The 17,067-nt window shown below is 39.6% G+C and overlaps 1 protein-coding gene across 1 annotated transcript in view; it reads left to right on the top strand.

Moving 5' to 3' along the window:
• SPOCK1 (SPARC (osteonectin), cwcv and kazal like domains proteoglycan 1) overlaps positions 1–17,067 on the top strand; it is a 301,504-nt gene that overhangs the window by 156,490 nt on the left and 127,947 nt on the right. The window lies entirely within an intron of this gene.

The raw sequence follows: 17,067 nt of genomic DNA, 5'->3' as shown, positions 1-17,067 counted from the left end.
GAGATAAGATGTCAAGTTGTAATAAAATAAGATCATGTTGGTAAGTAAATTTAACACATACTCACTCCAGCTGCCAAATTATGGAAGAGCTAGATTTTCAGACAGTTTAATTGGGTATTGAGTCCTCTGAGTCATCTGAAGTGAGATGAGCAAGTCTTTCCTCAAAGACGAGGATGCAGCCTAGAGAGCAGTTAAATGTTGGCTGCAAGCTGAATTAGCAAAAGAGAGCTGGGCAGAACTTTAGTGGGGAAGATTAGGATTATTTTATGTCAGCAAGTAGACAGCCTGTGATTAAAGCACCAAACCATAGTGGTATGCTGAAATAGAGTCGTTGAATCCTAGAACCCAGCAGTACTTCTGTAGTGCTTCCGTTGCACTTGCAAACTCTCAAGTAATGCATGTGCTGGAGATACCGATGGGGTCAGTGGGCCCTCAGAAGATGCAACACTTGAGAAGTCTCTGGTTGTTCTGACTCTTAGTATTTCTCTCTCTCTCTCACATGTTTTCAAGGGCATTAGTTGATTGATATTTTTTAGGTTTTGTGGGGGTTTTTTGTGGGTTGTTTTTTTTTTTTTTTACTGAAAGATGACAGTTACCAATACATGGAGCCTTCTGTTCTTCACATAACATTAAGTATTCACTGGAGGCTGCTCAAGTAGGTGTTCCCTGCTAAAGATTTACTTCAGGAGTCTGTAATTCCTACAAGAAGAGCACATATCTTGATTTCAAAGTCATCACAGACTATCACCCTGCTTGATGCTCACTCACATTCTGCTTCATTAACTGTTCCACATTTGTTTCCTTTTCTTGTCAGCCTGCTTCAGCCAGATCCCCAGTGTAACTCCATTAAAGCCTGTACTGGTTTCAGTCAGAAGACATATGGCTTCGTGCCCTATTCCCTCCCTTTCTGCGATCTGCAAATTATGTCTTGAATGCTTCTTTCAAATGCTACCAAAATACTGGCTGCACTCTTGCCTTTCTAATAGAATGACAACTATATATATATATATATATTTTTTTTTTTTTTTACACTGGATTTGGAAATTTCATGGTACTGGAGAGGAAGCAACTAGACATGGGAGTGTGGGTACAGCTTGAGACGTCGTTAATGGGCAGCAATAGTCCCCTAAGGACTTTCTATCTGTTCCCACTAAATCTGAGGCTGTGCTCTGCATTTGCATGTTCTTAAGGTATGGCCTAGGACAGTTGATAACAGGCACATTTAATCTCAAAGAAATAATAAAAGGAGTCTGGAAGCTTTTAAATGTTGATGGATAATATAACTCTAATTAAAGGTGTAATCTAATCTAATAAAACAATTTCCAGTTGATCTTCCTGAGGAGGGCCAAAAGCTTCCGTTCTGAAGGACAGTGTGATCAGTTGTAGGTTTCTCCATCTCTGATTTCAGCTGCAGAAAAATATGGGATCATTTCAGGCAGTATAATGGCATGCATTATATGGCAAATCCACGTGTAAGACTGTAGCACTGGACAGATTTTAACATCACTTTGAATCTACGTGCATTATCTAGATGTTAGTAGTTATGTGAGGCTTTTAAGATTTCTTCTTCCTAAATTGCTTGTGTATATGTTCTATATGAATGCATGTTGTCATCTTTACATTAATTTGGAGAAACTGGTAAGTGAAGCATCCAACAAAACCACTATTCTTTATTAGCTAATTATCTGGTTGTGAGTCCCAGCATTCAGCAGTTCAAGCAAATAACACAGATGTGAATTATTCATTACATGAGAACTGCCGTAGCGGGTAAGAATGAAGGACACTGGCTGTTCCGGTCTCCTCTTTCTGATAGCGTTATCAAGCATAAGCGACAGAGATACCGGAGCCATAAAGCATGCAGAGATAGGGTCATTGACCCAAACTGTCCCTAATGTTTGGCTTCCATTTTCTCTTCCAGAACAGTATGAGCAGTAATACGTATTGCCAAGCTATCAGCTTTACCACGATGGCAAGAATGTTTATGTCTACTGTTGGTTTGTTTCCTTTTTTTTTTTTCATTTGTGCGTTTTTTTTCGCGAATGTGTCAGCAGTAGAGTAGAAGTATTTTAATCCTCCAAGTGACCAAAGCTGCTGTTTAGCTAAGCCTTGAGTTTCCCTGCTTTCCTGTTGGTCCTATCTTATGAATCACTTAGCAAAGCCCATTTAAAAGCAGAAAGTGAAAACCTGATCCAAAAGAAACTAAAGCTTCCAGTGGTCTGTGCCAATACCCAGTGTTTCTTCATTAAGAGATAAGTATCTGTAAAAATATGACCATTTAAAAATTTGCATTTTCTCTGCTAGAGGCACTTAGTACTACCCATCGAGGTAATGGCTCTTCATGGGTGTAGACATTTCTGTGACAGTTTTTAAGGCTGCCAGTTAATGCCATCAGAGGAGGCTGTGGGTAAACAGTGTTTTACAGGATCAGCACTCCAGCTGTAACACGCTGGGATTTTAAGCACAGTGAAAAACTTATTTGAGTTTACTCACAGAAAAGAGAGACTATACGATCATTTTATTTCACTACAAAAACATGACAGTTCACTGCCAGTAAACGTGCACATCACTCTTCCGTATTTGTAGTCATGAGTATGCTAATCTTCCTCTTCATTTGTTTGCTTTCTCAGGCTGCAAGCAAATAACAAGGGTCAGTAAAGCCCTCCTAGCCATGGCCTTTTGGGTTTGTCCTGTTTCCTTGTCAAACCAAATGATCCAGAAATCCACCTGGAAATGTAGTTAAGTGATGTGAAATTTAGACACACAAATTACCAGTAGTGGAACATGCTGAGTTTCAAATCATCCTGCAGCTTACGAGACTGCTAAATTAATTAGCGTGATAGAAAACTTCAAGGAGGAGCTACTGAGACAATCCACTGAAAGGAGGAAAAAAGGATCTTTCTTCTGGAACAATGACATTGGTACCTTGGCACTTACTATTCTGAAGTGTTTTCCAAGCCCTTAGAAAAAATCTATCTATGTATTAATCTCAGTGTACCACCATCCACCTACAGCAAATGCTGAGAGCCCGTAGTACAGGCTACGCACACACTAATGGCCACGTCCCGTATAGACTCTGCCATGTTTAAGGAGCCTGTTATGCCTAATAAATAGCTTGACTGTTATTGACTGCTCAGCTCCCATTAAAAGACCTGAGATGGTAGTCTTCCTTTAGAGAAAAAAAAACAAATCATGAAGATTTGTGGGCCATTTAAAAACCTATAGGGCATGAAATTGATACTGTGTGTGAAAAAGAGAAAGGGATGCCCTCATTAGGTCTTGCGCATTAGTGCAGAGGCTGTTGCTGTAGTTTAATCTGAGTTCTTGTGATATATCCTCATAGCTCCTTTATGCCAGCCATGCAAATAGAATAATGCATTAAGATACTGATACTCCATTTAATTATGTTTTTTTAAATGTCTTAACTTTTTTTGTATGCATAGGTATTGTGTATGAAAGAGCAAGGGACAATTTTGTAAGTAGCTACATTAAATACCCTGAACTGAAACTTTGACTCCTTGCTACCAAATTGTGGTGTGTAAGAGAATGGCTCTCAAGCGTAATGGGCAGAATTACTTTTTCCTCTGTTTCCTTCTTCCGGTACTGAATACTGAGACTGCCTCTGTGGCAACAGTAAAAGCTGACGTGACAGTGTTTATTTTCAAGACTTGTGATACAAGTTTTATATTTATATATTTATATGTTTGTATTTACATTTTTATTTGATTTGTTTATTTACAATATTTCTACTTGATACAACTTAACTGCTGCTTAGGCTTACTGGTTTGTAAAACTGTTCCCTGCCTCTATATCTCAGTAAAGAAAGTAACTTTAATATCCAAAGGGTTGAAAAAGGTTCAGAGCACAGAACATGAAGCTCTTGGTTAGTTTTTTCTCTCCTGCACACCTCGCATATTGAGGTTGTCTATGTTTTTTGCTCTCGCACAACTTAGAGTGGATGATAATTTTGACTTAGGTTTTCTGGCAGCAACTCTGTACTGGAAAGTACTGTGAAATCAGCTGGAATAATGATCTTGCCCAAATTATTAATGCAAATTCAGTCATTATGTCAGACAAACATATTTTCTCTGAACAGATTTTAATGTTTGACTATGGTAAAACCAAGCTAAACTCATTTTCCAGTTCAGTGTCAGCCCAAGTAACACAGGGGCGTATTGGAAACACCACAGAGAAGGGAGGAGGAATCGGAAGGGAAGAAGGATACTCCCTCATTGTCCGTCTGTCTGACTGTACGGCTTCCTCCACCCTCTTCTTGCAGTACAAAAGACCTCTTCATAGTGATGCACCCTTATTAAAATGTCAGTTTACTGATTAAAAGCAAATATATTCTGCAGAAGAAGCAGTGAGATGGATAAATTCTGCTGAAATACGATTTCTGTTTCCTTAACATCATAGCACATTTATATAAATGGATTTTTTTTTTCCCCCCTTAATACTGAGGTCACAGTTATACTACTTCTATCTTCTGACTGACATTTTTCAACAAGGATCTTGCTTGAAATTGGAAAACCATCTGGCATTATTTGGTATTTCCTCCAGTCTGAGATCCACTGCTTATCCTCCTGGGTTTTCCATGATCCCTAGGAACAGGGAAGTCTAGAAGGGCGTAGCAGTTACAGGGAACATTTGCAACTTTTCAGATCAAAACTGAATGAAGTTAATTAATTTAGAATTGTAGTGATGGTTCCTGCTAATGTTCTCCCTCTTTCCCATCTCCCATCCCCAAACCAACATAACGCTGTTTCTTGCTCTTCTTATGTCAAATTTGGGGCAATGCCTCCAGATATGTCTAGAGTTAGATCAGACAAGTTGACTCTGGAAACAGAATATATATATTCCCTGATATGGAGTAAAACCCAGTTTCCAATTCCATTGCTACTTTGTGTTTGAATTATTCAGCATTGCTGATAGACATGGTTCCTTTTTATTCGAACTCTGTTTTATCTTTGTTCTAATAAAAAGCAACATGTACATCAGGAACCCTGAATAATTCAGTGTTACTTCCTAACTCAGGAAGCTGACTTTTTTTCAAGCCATTTCTTGCCTAGCTGTTCCAGAAATCACGCAATTCTCTTATGAGCAGTTGTTCCTCTGTTGTAGAAGTGGATCTTGGCTACCATGCTGAGTGCCAAGTTACAGAATTTACTGTTGTATTGCCTGAGGCAGCCTCAGCTCTTTCTCTGTGGGAAAAGGACAAAACAACATTTTGGTTATTCCAGACAGTTACTCAAGTATCCACAAGGAGCCGTTCAAACTTTAATTCTTCAGAAACGATCTTTTTTCAGAATTTTTTTAGCTAAGTATTGGCAAGAGAAATAGCATTTCTTCTCTGTCAGATGATATCTTCATCCATGTATAATTTTTTGAGAAACACAAAGCATTTGAATTAAACTGTGGATCCTTTTAAAGCCTTATAAATTATGATTTTGTGTGTTTAAAAATTATTATCAATCACTTATCAAAAGATATATCGAGATGCCCTGGAACGCATTAATGAGAGTAGAATTTTAGCCTGATACGCATTTGCCAACTGCGGTGTATTGGTTTAGCAGCAACTATGTAGAGGTGATCTTTTGTTGTTAAAAATTAATTTTGAGGTCTCAAAAATCAGGAGAGGAACTGTAGGTTGTGTGAATTAAAAGTTAATCGTTAGTTTCCACCCTTCTGTAGCAACTAAAGTGTAGCAAGGAAAAAACTCTGTAGAAAGAACCGAATGTTGGGATTTTTTTTCTTCTGTATGTATTGTTCTGCAGGGCTGTACATGTCCTATAGCTTAATATTTTCATTGCTATCATACCACTAGAGACTTCTAAATCGCAGTGCTAATGCGTTTCCTTGTGACCGCTTTCCCTCTTCCAGCCCATTTGACTTTTTCCATTTCTGAGATTGGCTGCTTATTTTACCCTTTCATTTCACTCTGGGCAGAAAAGTCACCAATCTCCTACTGTTTAGAAATTCCTAGTCTCAAAATTTCTGCCTTTGGCACAATTTTAGCAATTGCTGGTCAATTCCAGGAGAGTGGTGTTAACTTTTACAAAATTATTTTGTAGTTTATGAATTTTCATCTTTATTCGTTCCACATTACAGATTCTCTCTTGCACTGTGGAGCGAGGAATGGGGTTAGATATTCACGGATTTTCATAGCACTTGTTTCTGTTAAGCTCATACTAGAAGAAGGAATTGTCTGTGCTGAATTTATATTTACTATACTTTAGAACCAGCCAGAATGGGCGTTTGTCCTTTCATTATTTCCCATTTAAGCCTCTTCCGGCCATCATTCATATGACTAATTGATTATGCATAGAGGAGCTTCATCTTTTCCTGCTTAGGTAATTCCTCTCAAAAGCAATGAAAATTACATTAAGCTACAATCTATTAGGCTCGCCAACCTCCAGCCAATTTTCACTTTTGATGTGTTTTGCCTTGTACAGATTTCTAGATTATATACAAAGCAAGTGTAGTAGGAGCGACACTCATTCTGTAGGGTCGTGTCATTTGGTCATGTCTCATAGTGTATCTCTATAACTTTAAAATTATAGTGGTTTCTTCTTATGATAAATTCTTTACTTGTAAACTTACAAATCTGTGATTTTTAAATTTAATCTCTAATCCAGAGGTGTTCTGCAGGATGCTGCCCATCTGCAAGGTTTTCCGCTCCGGTACCTGGTTGACCGGGACTGCTTGCGTGTAGTAGGACTGAAACCGCTATCTTTTCATAATGAAATCAGTCTTTGAAAAGTCTTTTATTTTTGTGTTGTTTTGCTCAATGCACACTAAAACTAATATAATATGGAAACAAATTTTCCTCTGTTGATGTAGAAAATAGTGGTTTGCCCATGTTTCCATGGAGACAATCAGACTGCAATAAATGAACATGAAACAGCTCTTAGTTCTGCAGAATTTAGCTGTTTTGAAATCATTACAAGTCATTCACAGGGGCCCTTTGCTTGTGTTCTGTGATGCCTTCCAAGAGTCCCAGGGTGATTTCTAGACAGGTAAAATTCCCCATTTTAAATACTGAAAAAGAGGAGGAGGCATAGAGTGACTAACTCGTTTATCCCAAGACACGGAAAAGGCAGCAATAGCAACAAGAACACAATGTAAAGATGTCCTGTCCGTCTTCCTCTGTTGACGAGGACAGCCACCACGCATGCGCTGAGATGCTAAGAGCAAGTGTAAAGTTAGTAGTTCTTCCATGGCATATGGTTTCAAAGAATGCTATCCATATTGTACCTTTTTAAGTAAGCATAAAATGAGCTCCTCTGCTTTATACTCAATAACTGATAATGTTTGGACCCAAATTCGGTTTCATTTATCCTAGCAAATAAGGAGAGGAATTTAATGGAAACAGTAGAGGTTTTCTCATTTCCAGGGCTGAAGGTCTTATCTAGTTTAACATTTAAATAGGAGTGTGTAGAGATAGGCAGGGCTGGGAATTGCTGTAACTCTAACAACATTGACATTCAGTCTGTCGATAAATAGAGCAAACTCGTCCACCTTTCAGAAATTTCATGTCCAGAATTTCTATTTCTTGCCTGGCTCTCTACAATGCTGTGTTAGAAAAGAATTGTAATTATGAATACTGAAATACTGATTCATAAAATCAGTAGTTTAGTCATCATTTTTTACTATTTGCTGATGGAATCAGTAGTAACGGTGATGGTAACAGTAGTAACGGTTGCTTCTGAGTTAACTCTAAAATATAAGCATTAAAAGGTATGTTATTAATGTTTTCAGATTAGATTTAATGACATAAAATATCTAATGAAGAATGGTAACATTTGATTAGTAAGGTATTTTTCTCTGTGAAAAATACAGAGTTTCACTTACATTTGTTTCAGTTCTATATTTTCCTGCTCACAGTTCACAGTATTACACTTCATTATAGTTCTTAATCAGAGCTGGAAAAAGATTCAGTTTCTCACAAGCTAGCTATCTGAATTAAATCGTGGTAATTTTTTTCCCATTTATTATTGCTTCGGCTGAAGTATAAATTACAGCAGCCTCAGAAATAATACAGAAGTGTTCCATGAGATATGATGCAACTTCTCCACAAGAAAATAAAAATGTATACTTGTATTCTTCTGAAATAAATGTGTAGTTATGCATGAATAATTTAAAGTATTATTTTCTGAATAAGGTATAAACTGTTTTGTTTTCATTGGCCTCAAAGTAAAGTAATTTGTATTAAATGAAATCCCACTAAATAAATGATAATTCACTCCAGTGTATCAGAAAGCTAAAATAGTTTAGGTCAGTTCACAGGAAAAATCATATTTGTCATTTCAAAATTACCAGAGGATTGTCAATTCCAAGCACTCAGAAATCTCAAAGTTATCTTAAATATACTCTTTTTTAAAAAAGAATAATTTGAAGTCTTTTGCATAGGTTTGATTTTTTTTTTTTTTTTTTTTTTTAAAATCTTTGTAGTTTGTGTTTTCCCCAGCAGCAATGAGAATAAAATCTTACTGGCTTTTGGAGATAAAAACAAAGTTCTTTTCTGGTACTATGACTTGGAGATCTAAGGGAATCGGGCAGTATTGCAGGACCCAAGTTCAATCACAGATATGGAAAATGCAGCCTCAGCTTCTTGCAAAACTAAAATCTGACTTACAGTCATTTCACAAGATGTTATCAGGTAGCCAGTTCTACCAGTGTGGAGATCCAAGTGCTTCCTCTCTCTTTTCCTCACGTCCATTTGCTAGAAAAATGAGCTTGGCAGTCCGAGGGAGCATATTTCGCTCCAGAAGAGTAATGGCTGGGCTTGGAGGCACCCCAGGGCTGCGGGGTGGAACCAGGAATGGCTCTCCTGCAGCAGGAACCAGCGAGGAGCTGGTAGGGTTGGAGGTGTCTGGAGTTTGTATCAGGATGCCTGGGGTTAGAGATGCTCCACTGTGTTGTTACAGGGTACCTTTGAAAAGAAAGCAGAGAGCTGAGCCTGACCACAGGAAACAGTCACGTGCTGAGCTCTGCTCCTCTGCTGAGGGTCTGGTGAGACAGATACCGCAGAACTGTGTCCTCCCTGCAAGGCAGAAGCAGAATTTCTTCATTTTCTCATGTTCCACCAACTGAAGTTTAGAGCGATCTTTTGAAGTTCTTTACTTCCATCCCAGGAAGCTTGAAGCTGGAGTTTGGGGAACTCTGAGACAGAAACCGTAGAGCTGCTGTCATTAAACATACACCAAAGCCCCGCACCCCAGAGAATGGGATTGTCTTTGTACCCTCACAACTTCCCGGAATTAATAATTGAGTGGAACATCTGACCAATGTCCTTCTGGCTGTGGGTTTTTTAGGTCTGTTTTGCCTTCAGCTTACTGGGATGTGCAGAAACACACCCTCGGGTGCGACACATACAAATTATCGTACAGTGGAAGTGCTTGGAATTTAGAGAAGCAGGATGGCCCCGATGCTAGATCGTGCTGTATTGAACTGCCACGAGTGCTCTGGACCTGGTGCTAGCTGAAAAACAAAGCCAGAGTATAGCTGTATTTGACAGCTTCTATTTTCCAGTGTAAGGAAGTATTTGAGATGCATTTGCAGTATATTGCGATAGAAATTATACCGATTCATTGTCAGAAATCAAACCAGGAGTTTCTCTTATATGACTCCTTAGAAAATCAACTTTGGTCTTGTACATGTCTGTATTGTCACTAGCCAAATACCTGCGTTGAAGATTGTGGCTGATTATCACATCCACCAATGGACATACATTTCCTAACTCACAGTCCTATCTTTTTTTTTTATTTTCCCCACTTATTTTCACTGCATCAGATTTCTGTATATTTGTCAAGGAAATGCATTTATATACTGGGGTTCTTATCCTTTGCTTTGGAAAGGAGATCTGTGGAGTCCTTTGAAGCATCCTTTGCCTTGGATGGCCCTCAGTAATGTCAAAAGCAATTATATGTCAGTTATAAGAGATTATTTTTGAAAGTGCCTGTAAAAATTAAAATAGATGTTTCTGTGCACTGTACCAATGTCTCCAGCCAGTCAAATGTTAGGGTGCTCCAAAACAAAACTATACAAAAATACTACACGGTGATGAAATAAATGCTGACAGTTTGAGATGTTACTGTTTAACTGCCTTGAGAAATTCCATTTACTGAAAATAATTCACATACATGCTTGAAACATTGAGGCCTACGGTAATTAATTTTCAGCTGAATTGATTTCTGTATGCAAATTGTTCTGAGTAATTACGCAGAGAGAGAGAGCATGTGAAAGAGAAAGAGGGACTTACATATTGGAGCTCGTTATTCAAAGACCTGTTCTCCCCTAGACTTGGGGAAGGGCTAGCACCAATTTTCTCCCTAAGGAAGTGGAATGATTTATGCCAAGATTTGCAGAAGCAGAATAAAAACTATTGGTAATTATTTACATTTGATATTGAGGGGTGGGGGCTGGTGTAATCTGTTATTAAATAACATTTTTAAAAACCAGAATAATTAAAAATTATTAAATTTTATTAAATTCTCAGAGCTTATTAAAGCTCTGAGAAGAAATGTTACACTCAGCTCCCGCAAACAACTTAGACACTCATTGTGGCCACTTACCAACCTGTAAAATAAGAAAATCTGGGGAAAGAGTGTAGGCAGAAACCTTCTGAATGGCTGTAAAAGCCTGGAAGTCCAGCACAGGCATCCTTGGGTGTCTCGTACAAGGTCCATGGGGTAGTCCCATCACACTTGGATTAAGCTCCCCTGCCAGTCTAACCTCAGCATGTGGCTTGATTGGAGTTTACCTCTGGAGCATTGAAAACTATAGTGTTTTCACAGAAAAGCAAAGCAACATTCACCTGAGTGCTCTTTAGGTCAGTATGTATGGCCATGTTCACGTTGAGGAAAAAAAAGCCTGAATTCATTGTCTACTTCAAAGCTGAGTAGAAGCTCTCTTTCTGGGCAGGGAGGGAGTCTATGGTTTATGTCAAACAACCGAAACCTTAAAACCAAAACTGTTTTTAGCCATGGTGTGTTGACAACATGCCCTTTTCCTAGCAAAAAACAAAGGCAAAGTTTGTAGCGGTTTTTATTATCCATGTTTCAGCTGGCTGCATGGCTTCTTAAACGTTTGCTATAGGACGGTTTTCATGCAAGTATAAAGTAGAATTCCTCCAAGTCACGACTTAACTGCTTTGATCACACTTTCTCTTTGGCTGTTACCGTCCTGTAAGGGGAGGCAAGATGCTGATTTGAAACGTTGCCTCTTAGATCCAGAGTTTGACACAAGCTGCTGTTTGTGCTTCGTGCCAGGTGGGCGGGAAGCCAGGTGAGGAGCCAGCCTTCCGCCTGGACCGCATCGTGTTGCAGTGCTCTTGCTCCCATGTCCTGCCTGCTGGCTTGCACAGCCAGGAGCTCTGCTTTCCTTCCGCGGCATGCCTGTGGAGTATTGCTGGAGTCAAGTCATACATAATAATATTGAAATGCACACCTATAATGTAATGCATTGTTTAATTGAGGGGTTTTGTTTTATTATCAATCTATTTTGTCTTCAAATATGCACTAGAATCTGCATCGGAGACAGCAGGTCCCATTTTCCAGTTCATCGTACCTTTCTCAACAGATGTTCTTCTTTTCTCATACAGTCAGAACAGTTCCAAGGGGACTGCATAAAAGCAACTGTTCTTGACATTTCATTATGCACAAGTATTTTTGTCATTGAGTGATCATAGTACTTATTGTCAGGCAATTTTGAAAACAAAACAAAAAAACCCAATATTTACATAATGCCATTTCTTTTTGATTGTGTAGTTTGTTTCAGCTCCACTAAACAGCTATAAGTTTGAAATTACTGTCTTCCCCCAAACGAATGGTCGTAAAAAACAAAATCAAGCTCATAAATCTTGCTGTGAACTAGTTGTACAGTTTCTGCAGGATTACACATCCGTTGCTGCAAGACATTGAAAGTATTTATTTGTTACCACCCTTTTAAAGTCAAATGTGTGAAAAATAAATTTACTCTGTTGTGATTAACACAGTGACCCACAGCTGCAGCACATAGAGCTGCAGTCTTATAGAGCAACTTCTCCCTGCGCTGTCTGAGCTAAGTCATACGTCTTCTTGTATAGTGGTAATATAGAAAAACAGGAAATGTAATAGAAAAGTATCTCAAACACTTCTGTTAGGTCTTTGTGCAATGCTGATTTATTTATGTTGTATACTTATAGCCTCTGGTGAGAGGAAACTGTGTACCGTTCATAAGCGAGCATTCTCTGGTCTGCTTTCTGGAGCAGTGCAACCAGCTCACCTATGGAATACAATTTTCCTACAAAAATGTTGTGGCCGATGAATCAGAAACTTTAGCTCCGTCGAAACACATCTTCACTTGTGCTCTGCCAGAGAGGAAGAGGCTTCAGAGCTCAGGGATCAGGAGAGCTGGCCAGAAAACAAATGTCAGCAGAAACAGCCAGGATTTGAGTGAGGAAGAGTACGGCTTTTGAGCCAAGATAAAAAGCCAGAAATTCTAAATTTTCCCAGGATGAAAAACTTCTGAAAATGTTTACGCTAAGAGATGTGCAGTACTCTATTTCCCTGTGCTTCAGCCAGCTGTCTGCCGGGATGGATCCCAAGTGTGCAGGGATTTGAACAACACGGGAAAAGCTCAGGACAGGGCGCTATGGAGCCTGGGCTCACAAAAAGATAGGCTGGGTGACTGAAGTGGGTTTTCAGCAAAGGATTTCTATTCATGTGAAACCTTTAATTCCAGTGCTGGCTGGACACATAGCCCCTCCAAAAATTTTGGAGCAGTCCTCAGGCACTGTCAGGTCAGGTTCATATCAACTGATCATATCAACTTCACCTTCAGTCTCAGCCTAAAGAAAAAGCGTTGAAGTGTTCACTTGTTACAGTCAGGCTTAAGGTATCGTTGCTGTTGCTGTGCAGACAGACCTGAGTGCAGACTCTTTAACATAGAAAACGGATGGCTGTAGTTTTCCTTTCAAGTGGATAAAATAACACCTTTATAATAAAAACTTTCGTTTTGTTTTTTTTTTCTCATTCCTTTTCCCACTTTCATTTATTTGTACTTTTGGCTCTTCTTTTCAAAGATTTAATACTCATTGCTGTAGGATAAAAAAAACGGTGGTGACAAATATGGTTGCGATGTTTCATCTTATTCCCAAGGGTCTTTTCTTCTGCAGATGATGAGCATCTGCTCCTAGTCGTGTAGAAATCTGATTAACAAAGCATGATCTTTGATTAGCATATTTCAGAAATTGTTTCTTATTATGAGCTCTCCTTAGGGCTTGTGTTGCTTAGCAGTAGAACAACCTTCCAAATTATTTAACATGTTGAGGAACTTTGCAGACATATAAGTCCCTATTTTGACCTTTTATATTCATATGGATCACACATTCTGCATAAATGGAAAAAATCTCAAGAAATAGTAGTCCAGATTGTGGAGATTTTTGTTGTCTTCTGACAAAGCCCACAGTTTTGCTTGCATTTGATAAACTTCTACTTTCTTGAGCTGTATGTAAGGGCTGTTTGTAATGAATAATAAATGATGCTCCTATAGTGATACATTTAAGGATCTTCATGAGCTTTTCCACAATAAATGCAATAATTCCTCCAACACACAGGTGGGAAAAAGCTTTATTTATTATTATTGCCAGTAGTATCATTCTTTTCAGATTTTAGAAGCAAGGCACTGATGCAGAGAGAAGTTGAGGCCTGATTAAAAGGAAATCGTGACTGGGATTTCCAGCCACAGCTTTTCCCATTCCTGTGCTTCAAAGTGATGACCATTTAGCAATATTTTTCTTTTTCGATAAACAATTTTTTAATTGCAAAATATTTCAAAATTGTGTTTCTTTTAACTATAATGTATTGTGTGATGCTATTTCAGAACATACATGCCTCAGAAGTGTATCGATTTTTATTGCCTTAGAAGACCAAAGGAGTTTCTGAAGTGGATATAATTCTTCAATTACAGTAAATTTTATTATGAAAAATGATGAATACTGAAACTGTGCATGATGTCACATAGACCATGTGGGCCTAAATCTTGCTTCTATTATTCATGCCAAACTGGTATTGACTTTCAAGGCTAAACCCACCTCCCTACTTATTCAGACTCTGGCTGATACAAAGCCACGAGCATGAGGCCAGAGAGTGCAGCCCGGCAGTGTTGGCAGCCGTTAGCCCTGGGCTCCTAGCCAATTTGCCCAATGGTTTCTGTTGATACAGCGTTTTGCATCAAGGATGTGTCTCACCAGCAAAAGCAGACAACGTGCATGTGCTCCAGTAAAAGAGCAAGGCCAGCTGCAAGCCAGCAAAAGTTCTGGCCATTAATTTTTTTTGTGCGTATATGACCTTTGAATTTTATCAGCCCACTGAACCTGTAATCTGGTGACCCTTCATGCTCCAAGTGGCGCTTACTTATTAAAGGCTTTGCAGAAGGAGCGTATCTCACTCTGTTTTGCAGTTTAAGAATATCTAGGTGGACAGATAGCTAAGGAAATTATGGTTTGCCATTTCAATCCCTGCCAAATACCTGCCTCAGTCTTTAACTCAGTCTCCAGCGAGAGGGAAGTAAGAGGATTAAGAATGTGTATCTCACCTGCTGTGTTCTGGGAATGTAAAGAGCAGGGGATGGGCTGCTTCTCATGTGCCAGTTAGTCTGACTTGGAAAAGACGTCAGAAGGCAACAGCAAAACACCCCCGAAGAGCCTTTCCAGCCAGTGGGACAGACCCTGGCCCCTCAGACGCTGCCTCGCTATTTTCCTGATGGCAACTCATTGGCCATTGATGCCTTGTTGTTTGTGGTGCAGGAAACACGTGGTCTTTTTTCCATCCTTGCTCACGTCACCTTTTCTATCATTTTTAATGGCTTTAAAAGAAAAAAAGCTTTAACACTTTTGTTTTCATGATTTACCTCGTGTCTTGCACCAAAGGCATTCTGCGAAGTACACACGCACTAATGAAGCTCTGTTGCCCAGCACAGATGTGTAATGGGGTTAATGTGGTACGAGCCTGGAGCTATAGGTGTTTAAACCAGCACGGAACAGCTGCAGCACCTCAGCACTGCAGAGAAACAGAAGGATCCTCTGCTTGTTGGAAGTACGTTTGCTGTCATATAAAGAAATATGGTACATAGCAAACTGAAACTTCAAATAGTATCTTTTAAAAGTTTCTCTGATTGTTCAGGAAAGTGAGAAACTCTGTTATCGTAACGTATAATAAGAGCTTTATACAGTCTGAAAAATGAAACGAAGAGTTGCCTGTTTCCAAGAGCGTGGGGGGAAGGGGAGCCGTGAAATGTAATTTGAGGACACATTGAAGAGGAACAGAAAGTCAAATCCATCACAAAATAATGTCTAAAAAAAACTTATCTAAAAGTGATTTCTTAAACAAAGATGAAATTTCTCTGTGTGGCTGTGATTTCCCTTCTTCTGAAGTATTCACACAACCATTTTTTGAATGTTTGTAATTCATCCTGGCAGATACATCTTATTGCTGATCTTTAGAAACATCCTTTTGTAAGGGAATGAGTTTAGATAGTTAGCCTTTCAAATGGGACTTGATTGCAGAGAAGTATCTATAAGAGATTTTCCCAGGTGGGATCAGTGCTCTAATTGGAGTGGTATCCAGCATAGAACTGTATCGCTTCTCTTTTTTATTTCGAAGATTGCCAAATCACCGCTCATTTAAGGAAGCAGACTATAGAAACTTGGCAGGAGCAGGCAGGTTTGCTCACTGACAGGACAACAAACCCTTCTGCATCTTTTGAGCTTCTGCAGGGACGAGGCAGCTGCTCCAGTGCCCGATGTACCGGCAGCTTCTTGCCTCTGTGATGGAGCAGCTCGTGCCTCCGCAGAGTTCAGACCCTCTCTCTCCCTTTGAGGGCTAAAGAGGATGATCCCAAACCAAGTCCTAATTTTACCACATCAGGCCTGTGATGCATGCTTAATATCTTCATTTATTTGAGGAGAGGGGAAAGGTATGTGCAGTTCTAGTAAAACCTGGTGCAATATGCCATGGACTTATTTATTCATTTAGTGTTAGGAGACATTCTTATGAATAGAGAAAAAAATACAGGGGCTCCTCAGACTCTCACTGCTCCTGTCTGAGCGTGTTTGTTACATCTGGAGAAAACTGTTCATGGCAAGCTGAATGGGGAGCCTCATGTTAGAATATGGGCGGTGTATCGCCGTGCTGTTTCAGTCTCTGAGTACTCTTTTTAGATTGGGGGGGGGATGTGTGTTAATCCTTGTGTCCTGGCTAAATGCCGGTTTTGGTAATTACTTTCTGTCTGCAGTCCTTTAAGTCCGTTTGCATCATCATTCGGGTGCAGCGTTATTGACTCCTTCAAGTCCTCTATCCCGTGCATGGTTACAGAGAGGCGGAATTTAACCAGGGGTGCCTGTGTTGGATTGGTAAATGGATATGTTCAGGAGGAAGGCTCATGGGATGTATCTTAATCAAAACTGTAAAGAAGTCTACCTGAGGGTAAACCTTGGTACGCTGCACTTCCCAGTGCAGGATTGCATGTCACTTTTGTGCATTTTCCAAACTCCTGACTGGTACCTCCAGCTGCAGGACCTCACATCATCCATCACATTAGAGAGACAGAAGTTCCCTTTACTGCTGCCATGTCCTTTTCTCCAGCAACTTCAGAATTGATGAGGTTGCTCACTGTATTATTCACCCTCAGGCTGGCTGAAGTACTGAAGATACATTTCTGGCAGTGTGTCCCTCTCTGTCCCCAGATCCTGCTCGGCTGCTGGAGAAAAGGACAAAGCAGCAGTGATCCCTCCTTGGGAAACCAAAGCAGGGATGCTACCACCTAGAGGGAGAACATGGGCTTGTGTCAAAAGGAGAATAAAGACTGTCAGGACTGACTTTAGAGGAAGAACTTTCCCTGGGGAGGATCAGCAGGGACAACAGCTTGGGCATATTTGCTCTGAGATAGCAACTCATCGTGGTTTCTAATCCCACTTCTGACAGGACTGCTGGTGATGTAATTTGTTACATAAAAGCCCAGGATTAATTTATTGTTATTACTGTTTTTCTACTCAAGCGTTTTAAGTACAGGAGATGCTTATCTGTAAAA

This window comes from Chlamydotis macqueenii, chromosome 14, assembly GCF_036417535.1.
Source record: "Chlamydotis macqueenii isolate bChlMac1 chromosome 14, bChlMac1.mat, whole genome shotgun sequence".
Classification (NCBI taxonomy): Eukaryota; Metazoa; Chordata; class Aves; order Otidiformes; family Otididae; genus Chlamydotis; species Chlamydotis macqueenii.
This window is presented reverse-complemented; position numbering and strand designations above follow the sequence as displayed.